Below are 16872 nucleotides of genomic sequence, written 5' to 3'. Positions count from 1 at the left end.
TAGTAAAAGTGTTTTCAAACCTACTTATTCTTAACATAAGGAAGCTGTCATGTTTCATGACCACACATGCGCAGTCGTGAAGCAGTTGACAAACAAATCAAAATCCGATGATCCCCAATTTTGATTCTTTAGCTGTCCTTTTTTTTTTCGGATGAAAATCGATTAAAAAGTTTTCCGCATGTCCGAATACCTTCTATACAAGATTTCAAGTCCGTAGATCAAAAATTTGTTGAGTATATAGGTTGAGAATTGTCCTCATACGCATATACACATTCTCACTTATATATATATATATATATATATATATATATATATATATATATATATATATAGTAATGTGATTGATAATTTAAAAATCAAATTATAATTAAATTAAAAATCCATTTCATAAGAAGGAACAACAACAAAATCAATTATTTGTACGATCGTTTCGGAAAACAGTGTTTTTATTGTGGTAGACATCAAGTTACGGACAATAATTATTACATATATTTTTTTAACAAACAAGGTTTCCTCATCAGCAAATATTGGGAAGGGTTTTTATTAAATGTAAAAGACACCATATATATATATATATATATATATATATATATATATATATATATATATATATATATATATATATATACTATCAGACCGCCTGACGTTCTCCAGTCATAAAATACACATTATATTTTAATAAATACAGAAACTGAAACATGTGCATGCGAATATTATGTTTTTTTTTTCTATAAACAGTTCACCTCTTTGTAAGTAAAAAAAAGAAAAATACTCGAGCTTAGATCGAGACCCACACCTAAAGACAGTGAGTCAAATACGATAACCATTAGACCAGAGTGACACGATCGTTAATAGGTGTTTTCAAACTACTTATTTTTAACATAAGTGATCTGTAATGTGAACTATTCACGCATACGCATTCGTGAAACAGTTAGTAAACAGAAAAAAATCTGATGACTCCCACGTACCAATTTTTCAATTTTGACCTCTTAGCAGCTTTTATTTCCGGGTGTAAACGGATTAAAAAGTTTTCCACGTGTCTGAATATCCTATATACCAAATTTCAAGTCTGTAGATAAAAAATTCGTTGAGTATGTAGATTGAGAAGTGTCCTCACACACATTCTCACTTATATATATATATATGTGTGTGTGTGTGTGTGTGTGTGTGTGTGTGTGTGTGTGTGTGTGTGTGTGTGTTGCAGATGTTCGCCACGTCACTACACCGCAGTTGGAGAGTTTGATTAAAAAATATCCAGCGTCAAGAAGTGGATAGCCTGAAAGTTTATTTTTAAACAAGATTCAGATTAAGATGTTGTTTTATCTGTACGGTCAGTGGACGTTAATTCCTGAGTATTGATACTGATAGGGAGGACAGAACGCTAACTGGTGAAGAGGGGGATGATGAAACACTTGCTTCTGGGCGGATGCTGTATATGGAAGAAGAAAAGAAGAATAAACATGTGGGCCGAACAGGCTGAATTGTGTGGGTTTTCTTTCTTTTGCTTTTTCATTTCCTGAATCAGGTTATGATTCTAATTTAACCCCAACGGGATTAGGTTAGAAAATCAGAAAGGCACAGCTGCGAATTAGCTAGAGCTAGAAGAAATTTTTTTTTTTTATCCCCCACCCCCACCCCGTATATGTCAGGAAGTAGAAAAGGGGCATAAGGAGAGAGAAGAAGAAAAAGAAAGAAAGAAAGAAAGAAAGAGAGAGAGAAAAAAAGAAGGAGAGAGAGAGAAAAAAAAGGAGAGAGAGGAGGAGGAGGAGCAGGAGGAAGAGGATAAAAAAGAAAAGTGAATAAACATTAATGTCTGTTATCGGTGCTCACTTGGGGACATTTAATGTTTTTTACTGGTTTAATTTATAATTGGAGCAAGAAGAAGAAGAAGAAGAAGAAGAAGAAGAAGAAGAAGAAGAAGAAGAAGAAGAAGAAGAAGAAGAAGAAGAAGAAGGTGGTGGTGGTGGTGGGTTAAGTGGGGAGGATAAGAAAGATTAATATGAAGAAAAAGATGGATGAGCATGAAGAGGAAAAGAAAAAGAAAAGGAGTAAGAGAATTGTAAGAGGAAGAGGAGAAAAAAGAAAAAGGAAGGGGAGGGTGGCAGGACAGAAAGATTAAGAAGGAGAAGAAGAGGAAGGAGAAAAAAGAAGAAGAAGAAGAAGAAGAAGAAGAAGAAGAAGCCTTATACTAACCTTATCAAGAAGTTCAGCCCCCCCCCCTTTCCCAATAAAAATGCGACTCAATTATTTTTACAACAGGCTTCTTTTCCAGTTGGAAACCTGCCATCAAATTGATTTAATGTTTCTCTCACAATTTGTTGTAAACAAGTTCTAAGGGGGCATGCTATGATAACATCTTGGTGAGAATCGAAATTAAGAACCTTGGACGATTAAACAACAACAACAACAACAACAACAACAACACGCGCTTTTCAACCGCATGCATATCTCATATCCTAAGCGTCATAAGAATTGAACGCAGCAAAGGAAAAGTCCTGTAAAATTATTCATTCATTTATTATTTCGACATATGGAAAAGTAAGAACTTTTCTAGAAAGAAAACAAGAAAATTCTTAAAAAGGGCATAAAGACGTCCTTGAAAAAAAAAATCATTTCGAGAAAAAAAATAAGGACGTTTCTAAAAATGATATAAATACATCTCATATGGAGAAAAGCATGACATTTCTAAAAAGGAAAATAATTTCGAGAAAAAGCTAAGCATATATCTATAAAAGACATTTCCAAAAAGGATATAAAGACAATTCCATAAAGGAAATTGAGATATTTCTAGAAAGAAAATACAAATATTTCTAGAAAGGGCATGAGAACATTTCTAGAACTGGAAGGCATTTCTAGAAAAGAAATAAAGACATATTTATAGAGGATATAAAGACTATTCTAAAAAAGAAATAAATACATTTCTAGAAAAGGAAATACAGACATTCCTGTAAAGAGAGAAAAAAAGGCATTTATAGAAAGGAAATACGGGCATTTCTATAAAAGGAGTAAAAACATTTATAGAAAGAAAATACGGACATTTATATAAAAAAAAAATTCTACTTAAAAATGTCTCTTCATAATTTACTTTTGTCTACAAGACCCTGGTCTTTTTCGGCATCTTTTGTACCTTCTGTTATTGGTCTAATACTGGCTGCTGAAAGAAAACAATTCAATAGAACCGACTTATTTTTGTCATTTTTTTCTGTTATCACCGTCATCTTGGTCCAGGCTGCTGGAAATTTGGTAAATTCTTATTATGATTTCATTAACGGAATTGATCGGAAGGTGACATGTGAAAAAGATGGGCAACAACCAAAGGGCATCAAAGGCGACACAGGTGATTCAACACTTACAGGAAACATAGTCACCATTAAACAACTACTGACACTTCTGTTAACGTGTTACCTCGCATCGTTTATGACCTTTATTTTTCTCATAACGTCTTCGTCTCCATCTTCCAGGGGAATTCTAACATTGCTGTACGTTTCTGGTTTGGTGAGCAGTTATTTGTACACGGGTGGAGTGGCACTCAAATACAGAGCTCTCGGTGACCTTGTGATACTTGTAACGTTCGGACCTTTGATCTCTGAGTTCGCATTCGTTAGCTGCCGCGGATACATATCCACAAGCCTCATCGTCATCTCCCTGCCGTTGGCCATCAACGCTGAAGCGATTCTTCACGTGAATAACATGAGAGATATTGAAAGCGATAGGGAAGCTGGTATCTTCACTTTGGTTATGTTGTTGGGTAAAAGGTTGTCGAGTGTGATCCTAGTGATACTGCTGGTGACCCCTTACCTTTTATGTCTTCTTATTGCCGTTCGTTGCTGTTGGCTTTTCTTGTTACCCGGTTTTACGGCAGGAATCGCGGTCGATATCTACGCACAGGTAAGTGCGTCAAACTTCACCTTGCTCCCTGAAAAAGTGGCCAAATTTCACCTAATATTCGGAACTTTTTATACCATTGCAGTTTATTTCTGCGGCATTGGAACATTCATTGGGATTTAAAACAGAGACAACACACAGGATTAAAAATTGTATGTTTTTGTGTGTTTTTTTTTTTTGTTTTTTTGTTTAAGAAAACGGAAAAATGTTCGATGGTTTTATTGCAGGGTGATTAAAAAGTCACTCTCTATTTTAAAAATCTTAAATTTTGTTATGAGTCATACTTTTTTTTTTCTTTTACAAATGAATATGAGAACAACATATATAATGTGAGATTGTATTTAAAATTCAACATGCCCATCACCATCGCCTTTATTTTTCTCAAATCAATCAATCGATCTTCCTAGAAACTCTTGTGGAATGGGAGAAATCACTTCTCGTAGTCCTCGTTCAAGTTTTTGTAAAGTTGTTGACTTCTTAGAGTAAACTTGTTCTTTTACGCAACCCCCAAAGGAAAAAAGTTGTATGGTGTTAAATCAGGACTTTTGCTGGCCATTTATGTGAACCACGTCGACCTAACGATCTCCCAGAAAAGTATTCATTCAGCCATTCACGAACAACAGTAGAAAAATGTGAAGGAGCGCCATCTACATGAAAATCAATTTAACATCATGTGAGAATATATTTTCAAATAAAATATCACATCACATATGTTGTTCTCATATCTTTTTGTGAAAAAATATGATTCAGAAAGAGAGAAGGAAAGGGGGAATGAAAGAAAGAAAGAAAAAAGAAAGATATTGAGAAGAGATTCAGTCATTCATTAACATTGGATAATCAACTGCTGTACTGGCGAAGGGAAACAGTATAAAGTTTAAGTAATTTACTCATAATTTACGCTAATTATTAACAGTGAAATGGATTTTGGCGCTATTCCAAAACAACTTATTTTTTTATTATAGTCAAGATTGCCTGCTCTTTTTGACTTCCGGTTTCTGCTGTCCATTTGGTTGAATTAATAAGACATTGTCAAACGGACAAATAAGCCATTCGTAACACGAGGAAAGTGTGGGACTTTCATGTTATCTGAAACTAAGAATCATTAATCAGTAGAGACCATATTTTACTTGTCACCGTCGTATCGTCTGCAAAGCATAAATCGGAAGTCTAAAAAAGCAAACAATCTTGACTACAACTCTTATTTTTACTTAAAATCATGTTTTAGTAAAACATATCACATTTAAAAAGTTATTTATAGCAAATTTCTGCATGTCAATGATATATTAGCAACAAGGACGATTTATCAACCCCTGTTCTTTGAAAGAGAATTGACGTTTAGTGGCTATTATATGAACCTCAAATATAAACAAGTGTTTACGATAACGCAAAGATGTATAAATAACACAAACATATGAAAATCGAAACGTTGCATAAAAAATGTATCAAAATATTATTTGAATGTATTAATATAATTTCTTTTCGATGAATGATTCATAACTGAAAATAAAATAAATATGATAAATACATGAAACATTTATACATTGTTTTTAGAATTATTTGTTTTTTCTTTTTACAGTAAGGTTGTATAAAAATGTGGCAAAATATAATTTAAAAAACAAGAAACATTTATAGAGGTTTAAGAATTTTTTTTTACAGAAAGATTGTATAAAAATGTAGCAAAATATGATTTTAGTTTGCACGCACTTATAGAAAAGAAAGAGTTATCGATCCCTGTTCTTTGACTGACAAGTGACATCTGTCGGTGGTTCTTGAAACTAAAATACACACATTCGCCTCATGTTACTGACATGCAGAAGAGTCCAATTGACTGATACACGTAGAACGGCGATGACAAATTACCTTTAATTGAATAATCTAATATGGAGTCCTGAATTTTCAAACAAGTTGACACAGAAGATGAATACGAAAGAATAATATATAACCATGGGAGATAACTCTTACTCTTTTTACTTACTAACCTCTTTCATGTATTCTGTTGTTCCACAATAACAAATAGAAAAGTTGTTATAAATTATCATAAATTTTGATTTGATATTAATGTTTTTTGTGATAGTCAGGGGCATAGCGGAATACATTTTGCCACTATTAATAGTCGTTGTGGGCCGTTTTGGAAGTGGGCTCATCTTGAAAGTATGTGGTTCAAGAACAAGTTAGATCAAGTATGCAGAAGTTCTACAAAACAAAAAAAAGTTTAAGGAAAAAAATAATTAAAGGGGTATGTGAGGGGTTAATTCTCTTGTGAGTTCATACTTATCTCTCTTGTCAACTTGTCGAAAAACATTTAGAATCCATATTTTAATTTTTTATTAAGTGAAGCTTTTGATCAACGTTTCGCATATATCAGCCAACTTGCTAAAGTTTATAGAATGTTTTTTTTTTTGTATTTTCTTTTTTATTCCCCCGACAAAAGGAGGGTGGACCTGAAATTTACCCATGTCCGTTCGTCCGTTCGTCTGTCCGCACTTTTCTCAATAACTATGCCTTGGGACCTTTTTGAAATTTTGCGCAAACATTAAACATGATATGAGTAAAACAGTAACAGAACGAATTTTCTGGGAAAACTCCGGTTACCCCCCTAGGGGTGCTTTTCGGGTTAAAATGGCTAAAATGACACTTTTGTGCTTATTAAAAAAAAATTGATTCCTTGGATTTTTATAGAACTTTCTGAACAGTTGTAACTAACTGATTTCTATATAATTTTGTTTGTCTATACTTCGCAATAACTTTTGTGTGCGCCTCAGGGGCTCTTTTAGGGCTAATAAAAACACTCCATTTTGGGAACTATTTTTACCATATTTGTCCAAAATTTTCTGTGTATGTCTATTTAGCAGTTTTGCATTGTGCTGAACTCAAATTTAAATATGTTAAGACCTTAGAGGTTTTTGGAGTAAAATGGGGGGGGCAAATAATGGACTTAGTCATTTCTATTTTTGCATAGTGCAGAACTCAAATTTACATATGTTAAAGACTAAAACTGCACCGTTTGTTCATTTTCATCAGGATTTGACGTCCCCTGGGGACTTTTGAGGCTAAATAGCGGAGGGAGGAAGCTGAACTTAGTCATTCTTTTTACGCCTCGTTCACTGTGCACTCACAGAGGACCATGCATGCTTCACTTGTTTTTTTTTGTTTCTTTTTAACTAAAACGTGATTTGAAAATTTAAATCTTGTAAATAAGACACTATTTCTCGGTTTTTACAGTTTTACAATTTGTTAATCGAATAGTTCTCTTATTTCTTTTTGCAATATGATATTAAATGTTTAAGTGTATTTGTTTCATTTTTAGAGATGTTTTAAAATTGCTCTAAATCTTCTCTCTCTCTCTCTCTCTCAGTATATATATATATATATATATATATATATATATATATATATATATATATAGAATATTCGTCTCCTCGTCACTCTCTCTCTCTCTCTCTCTCTCTCTCTCTCTCTCTCTCTCTCTATGCATCTATCTTTCTCTTATTCTTCTGCTTTCTCTCTCTTTTCCTCTTATTCCCCGCTCTCTTAACCCCCTCTTTCTCTATGTCTCTCTATTTATTAATAGTCAAAGATAATAAACTAACTAGAACATTTATTTAGACAACTGTTATTTCTTTTGCCTCCTTTTTCAGAGGTTAGACACAAGGTCAAATGTGGGTTTAAATGAAAATGTTTCTGTGGAATGAACTGGATTTAAACTTGGTACACCCAGGTTTTCAGTCTTTATCGCTAAGCACTTAGCCATTGTCACCGTCTCTATCGTTTTTATCTCAGACTACAGCTCTTATCACAGTATTCTCGCACAATATCATAATGGAATCTACGACCGTCTTTAAATGTATTTTGTCGAACTCAAGAATCTTTATGTTAGATTCGGGAATTTGCAAGAAAGTAATCCCCGGGCATAGATAGTGAACATGGATGCGTGGTGCAACGGACAAAGTGCTAAGTAATAATCAGTTCTAAATGACAGTAGTCTGGAAGTTAAAGGTTCAATCCTTGGTAAAGGCGATACTAATTACGAATTACTTAAGACTTCTACCAGGTCATGGCTGACGAAACAATAACAATCTCTCGCCGTGGATTTAATAAAGATTTCCGTTCAAACTTCTCAACTAATTCCAGAATTCGACATAACGACAAGATGCACCTGGAAAATGTCTGAGATTACATCAACCGAAATGTTGTAAGAATAAGAACCAAGATAAAAATAGCTGTATAAATGATTCGGACGATGCAAATTACACAGTCTCATCTAAAAAAAAAATCCCACATCGTAATGGAAATAATCAAACGTGAGACATTAAAAAAAATCAGGAAACACTTATGTATGCGTTAAAAATATTTTTGAGGCCAACCCATTTCACTGATAAATAATAAAGAACAATAACTTTTGTGACCAAGGTTTCAATGTTTCTGTATTATCATTAAGTAAATAAAAAAAAACGTTTGAGTATTAAGTAAATAAAAACGTTTATGCATTATTAAGTAAATAAAAACGTTTATGCATTATTAAGTAAATAAAAACGTTTATGTATTATTAAGTAAATAAAAACGTTTATGCATTATTAAGTAAATAAAAACGTTTATGCATTATTAAGTAAATAGATAAACGTTTATGCATTATTAAGTAAATAGAAACGTTTATGCATTATTAAGTAAATAAAAACGTTTATGCATTATTAAGTAAATAAAAACATTTATGCATTATTAAGTAAATAGATAAACGTTTATGCATTATTAAATAAATAGAAACGTTTATGCATTATTAAGTAAATAGATAAACGTTTATGCATTATTAAGTAAATAGAAACGTTTATGCATTATTAAGTAAATAAAAACGTTTATGCATTATTAAGTAAATAGATAAACGTTTATGCATTATTAAGTAAATAAAAACGTTTATGCATTATTAAGTAAATAGATAAACGTTTATGCATTATTAAGTAAATAGAAACGTTTATGCATTATTAAGTAAATAAAAACGTTTATGCATTATTAAGTAAATAAAAACGTTTATGCATTATTAAGTAAATAGATAAACATTTATGTATTATTAAGTAAATAAAAACGTTTATGCATTATTAAGTAAATAGATAAACGTTTATGTATTATTAAGTAAATAGATAAACGTTTGTGCATTATTAAGTAAATAAAAACGTTTATGCATTATTAAGTAAATAAAAACGATTATGTATTATTAAATAAATAGATAAACATTTATGTATTATTAAGTAAATAAAAACGTTTATGCATTATTAAATAAATAGATAAACGTTTATGCATTATTAAGTAAATAAAAACGTTTATGCATTATTAAGTAAATAGATAAACGTTTATGCATTATTAAATAAATAGATAAACGTTTATGCATTATTAAATAAATAGATAAACGTTTATGCATTATTAAATAAATAGATAAACATTTATGCATTATTAAGTAAATAAAAACGTTTATGCATTATTAAGTAAATAAAAACGTTTATGTATTATTAAATAAATAGATAAACATTTATGCATTATTAAGTAAATAAAAACGTTTATGCATTATTAAGTAAATAAAAACGTTTATGCATTATTAAATAAATAGATAAACATTTATGCATTATTAAGTAAATAAAAACGTTTATGCATTATTAAATAAATAGATAAACGTTTATGCATTATTAAGTAAATAAAAATGTTTATGCATTATTAAGTAAATAAAAACGTTTATGCATTATTAAGTAAATAGATAAACGTTTATGTATTATTAAGTAAATAGATAAACGTTTATGCATTATTAAATAAATAGATAAACGTTTATGCATTATTAAGTAAATAAAAACGTTTATGCATTATTAAGTAAATAAAAACTTTTATGCATTATTAAATAAATAGATAAACGTTTATGTATTATTAAGTAAATAGATAAACGTTTATGCATTATTAAGTAAATAAAAACGTTTATGCATTATTAAATAAATAGATAAACGTTTATGTATTATTAAGTAAATAAAAACGTTTATGCATTATAAAGTAAATAAAAACGTTTATGCATTATTAAATAAATAGATAAAAATTTATGCATTATTAAATAAATAGATAAACATTTTTTTTTTTTTTTTTTTTTTATTCAATTTTCACCCCAAACAAGGCACAGTGCCACTTTGAAGCAGGGGGCTACTATTAGGGAATTAATTAGCGGGGTCATTATGAAGGGAGAAGAGTAGAAAGATGTTTGTTAACATTACACTTGAACTTTTGCATATCATTGCAGTTGGGAAAGCAGAATCCCGGAAGGGAGTTCCAAAGACCCGCAGTTCTGGGGAAGAAACTATTGGAGTAAAAGGCTTTCTTGCACCTAGGGATCTCCACTGTAAAGGGATGAGACTTAGTAGCTTGTCGGGTTTGTCGGGGGTAGTTACGTCGGGGAGGTACAAGTGTTTGCAGTTCGTCAGAGCATTCACCATTAAAGTATTTGTAGAACAGGCAGAGGGATGCAACATCTCGTCGATGGGACAGAGGTTGAAGCCCAGATGACAGTTCAGGACCTATCAGGTTTGCGACTCTTTTTTGAACCCTGTCCAGGAGCGAGAGACAAGCAGCAGATGCACCAGCCCAGATGTGACAACAGTACTCCATACATGGGCGAATGGTTGCCTTATAGAGGTATAGTATACTGGCAGGCGTAAGTAGTTTTCTAGCACGGTAGAGGGAGCCAACCTTCCTTGCAGCAGCCTTGGCAATGCTCTCAATGTATCTATTCCAGTTCATATTCCCTGTAAACGTTAGGCCGAGGAGTTTAAAAGAAGTACTTTCAGGCAATGTGTTCTTGGCCATTGCTATTGGTGGTAGAGAAGGTTTCTTGTAGTTATTGAAGGAAACAAGCTTAGTCTTAGCAGCATTGAATGAGACCAACCATTTTTGTCCCCATTCCTCTACGGATTGGAGGTCATTCTCTAGTGTTTCTGCCATTTTCTTGGATATGTGTTCATTTGTTTTCCCCTCATATCTGTTATAGAGAGTGGTGTCATCGGCAAATATACCCATCTCCGAAACAATATTATCAGGGAGGTCGTTTATGAATATCAGGAACAATAGAGGTCCAAGGATAGACCCCTGAGGCACTCCCGCATTTATATCATATTGTTTGGATGTACGTCCGTCGAGGACAACTTTGATTTTTCTATTACTTAAGAAGGATTTAATTACGTTATGAATTCTTCCAGTGATTCCATATGATCTAATTTTCCTTAGAAGACCATCGTGCCATACCTTGTCAAAAGCCTTAGATATATCAAGGGCCACCGCTCTACCCTCCCCTGTTTTATCCAATGAACGGTATATACGTTCAGAAACTACAGTTAAGATATCTGCTGTTGAACGGGCTTGACTGAATCCATATTGTGTTGAACGGGCTTGCCTGAATCCATATTTATGCATTATTAAGTAAATAAAAACGTTTATGCATTATTAAATAAATAAAAACGTTTATGCATTATTAAATAAATAGATAAACGTTTATGCATTATTAAATAAATAGATAAACGTTTATGCATTATTAAATAAATAGATAAACGTTTATGCATTATTAAATAAATAGATAAACATTTATGCATTATTAAATAAATAGATAAACGTTTATGCATTATTAAATAAATAGATAAACGTTTATGCATTATTAAATAAATAGATAAACGTTTATGCATTATTAAGTAAATAAAAACGTTTATGCATTATTAAGTAAATAGATAAACATTTATGCATTATTAAATAAATAGATAAACGTTTATGCATTATTAAGTAAATAAAAACGTTTATGCATTATTAAATAAATAGATAAACGTTTATGCATTATTAAATAAATAGATAAACGTTTATGCATTATGAAATAGATAAACATTTATGCATTATTAAATAAATAGATAAACATTTATGCATTATTAAATAAATAGATAAACGTTTATGCATTATTAAATAGATAGATAGACGTTTATGCATTATTAAATAGATAGATAGACGTTTATGCATTATTAAGTAAATAAAAACGTTTATGCATTATTAAATAAATAGATAGACGTTTATGTATTATTAAGTAAATAAAAACGTTTATGTATTATTAAGTAAATAAAAACGTTTATGCATTATTAAGTAAATAAAAACGTTTATGCATTATTAAGTAAATAGATAAACGTTTATGCATTATTAAATAAATAGATAAACATTTATGCATTATTAAATAAATAGATAAACGTTTATGCATTATCAAGTAAATAAAAACGTTTATGCATTATTAAGTAAATAAAAACGTTTATGCATTATTAAATAAATAGATAAACGTTTATGCAGTATTAAGTAAATAAAAACGTTTATGCATTATTAAATAAATAGATAGACGTTTATGTATTATTAAGTAAATAAAAACGTTTATGCATTATTAAGTAAATAAAAACGTTTATGCATTATTAAATAAATAGATAAACATTTATGCATTATTAAGTAAATAAAAACGTTTATGCATTATTAAATAAATAGATAAACGTTTATGCATTATTAAGTAAATAAAAACGTTTATGCATTATTAAGTAAATAGATAAACGTTTATGCATTATTAAATAAATAGATAAACGTTTATGCATTATTAAATAAATAGATAAACGTTTATGCATTATCAAGTAAATAAAAACGTTTATGCATTATTAAATAAATAGATAAACGTTTATGCATTATTAAGTAAATAAAAACGTTTATGCATTATTAAATAAATAGATAGACGTTTATGTATTATTAAGTAAATAAAAACGTTTATGCATTATTAAGTAAATAAAAACGTTTATGAATTATTAAATAAATAGATAAACGTTTATGCATTATTAAGTAAATAAAAACGTTTATGCATTATTAAATAAATAGATAAACGTTTATGCATTATTAAATAAATAGATAAACGTTTATGCATTATCAAGTAAATAAAAACGTTTATGCATTATTAAGTAAATAGATAAACGTTTATGCATTATTAAGTAAATATAAACGTTTATGCATTATTAAATAAATAGATAAACGTTTATGCATTATTAAATAAATAGATAAACGTTTATGCATTATCAAGTAAATAAAAACGTTTATGCATTATTAAGTAAATAAAAACGTTTATGCATTATTAAATAAATAGATAAACGTTTATGCATTATTAAGTAAATATAAACGTTTATGCATTATTAAATAAATAGATAAACGTTTATGCATTATTAAATAAATAGATAAACGTTTATGCATTATCAAGTAAATAAAAACGTTTATGCATTATTAAGTAAATAAAAACGTTTATGCATTATTAAATAAATAGATAAACGTTTATGCATTATTAAGTAAATAAAAACGTTTATGCATTATTAAATAAATAGATAGACGTTTATGTATTATTAAGTAAATAAAAACGTTTATGCATTATTAAATAAATAGATAAACGTTTATGCATTATTAAATAAATAGATAAACGTTTATGCATTATCAAGTAAATAAAAACGTTTATGCATTATTAAGTAAATAAAAACGTTTATGCATTATTAAATAAATAGATAAACGTTTATGCATTATTAAGTAAATAAAAACGTTTATGCATTATTAAATAAATAGATAGACGTTTATGTATTATTAAGTAAATAAAAACGTTTATGCATTATTAAATAAATAGATAAACGTTTATGCATTATTAAATAAATAGATAAACGTTTATGCATTATTAAGTAAATAAAAACGTTTATGCATTATTAAATAAATAGATAGACGTTTATGTATTATTAAGTAAATAAAAACGTTTATGCATTATTAAATAAATAGATAAACGTTTATGCATTATTAAATAAATAGATAAACGTTTATGCATTATTAAATAAATAGATAAACGTTTATGCATTATCAAGTAAATAAAAACGTTTATGCATTATTAAGTAAATAAAAACGTTTATGCATTATTAAATAAATAGATAAACGTTTATGCATTATTAAGTAAATAAAAACGTTTATGCATTATTAAATAAATAGATAGACGTTTATGTATTATTAAGTAAATAAAAACGTTTATGCATTATTAAATAAATAGATAAACGTTTATGCATTATTAAATAAATAGATAAACGTTTATGCATTATTAAATAAATAGATAAACGTTTATGCATTATTAAATAAATAGATAAACGTTTATGCATTATTAAGTAAATAGATAAACGTTTATGCATTATTAAGTAAATAAAAACGTTTATGCATTATTAAGTAAATAAAAACGTTTATGCATTATTAAATAAATAAAAACGTTTATGCATTATTAAATAAATAGATAAACGTTTATGCATTATTAAGTAAATAAAAACGTTTATGCATTATTAAGTAAATAGATAAACGTTTATGTATTATTAAATAAATAGATAGACGTTTATGTATTATTAAATAAATAGATAAACGTTTATGCATTATTAAGTAAATAAAAACGTTTATGCATTATTAAGTAAATAGATAAACGTTTATGTATTATTAGATAAATAAATGTTGATGTATTAATAAGTAAATAAAAATGTTTATATATTATTAAGTAAATAAATGTTTATAAATCATTAAATAAATAAAAATGTTCATTATTAATAAATAAATGTTTATATATTATTAAATATATAAATTATTATGTATTAATAAGTAATTAAAAATGTTTATGAATTATTAAGTAAATAAATGTTAATATATTAAGTAAATAAATAAATGTACTATAAAATAAAAAATTAATATCTATTATTAATAAAATAAAATGAGTGTTTATGTATTATTAGGTAAATGAAATAAATATTGATATATTATTAATTAAATAAAATAGATGTTATGTATTATTGAAAAATTGTTTTTGTATTATTAAGTGCATAATAAATGTTTATGTATTATTAATTAAATAAAATAAATATCAATGTATTATTAAATAAATAAAATAAATATGTGTATATTATAAAATATTATGTATATATTTTTATAATACATACATACATATAAAATATGTATATATTATAAAAAGATAAAATAATTAAAATAAATATTTATGTATTCTTAAGTAAATAAAATAAATATCAATGTATTATTAAGTAAATAAAATAAATATGTGTATATTATAAAATATTATATATATATTTTTTATAATACATACATATTAAATAAGTATATATTATAAAAAGATAAAATAATTAAAATAAATATTTATGTATTCTTAAGTAAATAAAATAAATAATAATGTATTTTAGAATATAATAAATAAATGTTTTTGCATCATTAAGAAATTTAATAATTACCATGCATTTTTAATTACATTAAATAAATATTTATGTATTTTTCATTTTATTTTTGTATTTATATATTTTTCATAAATAAGTGTTTAGTTATAATTAAGTGAATACAATAAATAGTTATATATTAAGTAAAAGAAATCAAATAAATATGTATAATTAATTAATTAAAATAGATGTTTATGTATTATTAGGCAAAAATGTATATGTATAAATCGGTGAATAAATATCAATATATAATTAAGTAAATAAAATAATATTTATAAATAATTTTAAAAAATAATTAATTAAATACAATAAATGTTCATGCATTACTGAATAAATAAAATAAGTTTTTTTTTCAATTAATAAGTAAATAAAATAAATGTTTAGGTATTCTTAGTAAATAAATAATTATGTATTATTAAGTATATGAAATAAGTTTTTATGCATTATTAATTAACGAACAATGAATTATGTATATATGCACATTTTTTTCTTAATCTAATTAAATAAATTTTAATATATTATTAAGTAAATAAAATAAACATTTTTGTCTTATTAAGTAATGTTTACATATTATTAAATAAATATAATAAATGTTTATGTATTTTTCAGTAACTAAATTCAATATTATAGTATAATGGAATAAATGTTTACATAATCTTAAGTAAACATAATAAATGTTTACATGATGTTAAGTAAATAAAATAAATATTTACATATTATTAAGTAAATATAATTAATGTCTATGTTTATAAGTAAATAAAACTAATATTTATGCATTATCAATTAAATCCACTACATGTTTTCACCCCAAACAAGGCACAGTGCCACTTTGATGTAGGGGGCTACTATCGGGGACATAAGTCAAATTAAGTTGTCGGCCATTTGAATTTTAACACATTCTAAAAAAAAAAAAAACTGTGTCTCCCGGTCTCTTTTTCCCTTAGTCATAAAATTTTATTTTTCTTATTCAAAAAATACTTGATCAATTTACGTGATTTTTGGGGTATGACATCTTCGTTTCATGACGGGAACGTACATATTTTTTTTAAATTTATTTATTCCATTTTCACCCCAAACAAGGCACAGTGCCACTTTGATGTAGGGGGCTACTATCGGAGACATAAGTTGGAAGGATACTATGTTGGGAGTTGAGCAGCAAGATGTCTGTTTGAAATTTTTTATACTATATGATAACTCTAATTTTATTGTTGTTGGTGGGGGAAACATATCTATGGATAATATGTTTTATGGCTTTTTCTTCTAATTTAAAGCCCGGGTGTCATTTGGTTTCAATAGAATAGATTAATAATTAATCTTGTTGAACTTGATTTTGCTGTTGTGGGGTATTACTATTTTTTTTATTTGTGATGGTATTTTGTAAGTTCTGGAGCATTGGTTTATTTGCTGGTCGACCATATAGTTTAGAAATCTATTATTGACAAGTATTTGTGTTCGAGGAGAAGTGTTTTCTTTTATCAAAGGAGATTAGGTTGGCATGGTTAAGAAGGTTTTTGATAATGAATATTTTGTAACGATGAGGGCATTCCCTGTTAAAATTTAATAGGCAAGAATTTAAGCTGGTAAGTTTTTGTAGTTGGAGGTGCTGAATGTGTTGTCGGAAGTACCTATGAGAACGTTAAGGAAAGGAATTTTGTTATTAACATTTAGTTCTATGGTGGATTTTAGT

The 16872-nt window shown here is 27.6% G+C and overlaps 1 pseudogene; it reads left to right on the top strand.

Moving 5' to 3' along the window:
• The first annotated feature begins 1902 nt into the window (after positions 1-1902).
• Positions 1903-5420, top strand: LOC145268183 (ubiA prenyltransferase domain-containing protein 1 homolog pseudogene; annotated as a pseudogene).
• The last annotated feature ends 11452 nt before the right edge of the window (positions 5421-16872 follow it).

This window comes from Euprymna scolopes, chromosome 4 (assembly GCF_053919585.1).
Source record: "Euprymna scolopes isolate OS-2025 chromosome 4, ASM5391958v1, whole genome shotgun sequence".
Lineage (NCBI taxonomy): Eukaryota > Metazoa > Mollusca > Cephalopoda > Sepiida > Sepiolidae > Euprymna > Euprymna scolopes.
This window is presented reverse-complemented; position numbering and strand designations above follow the sequence as displayed.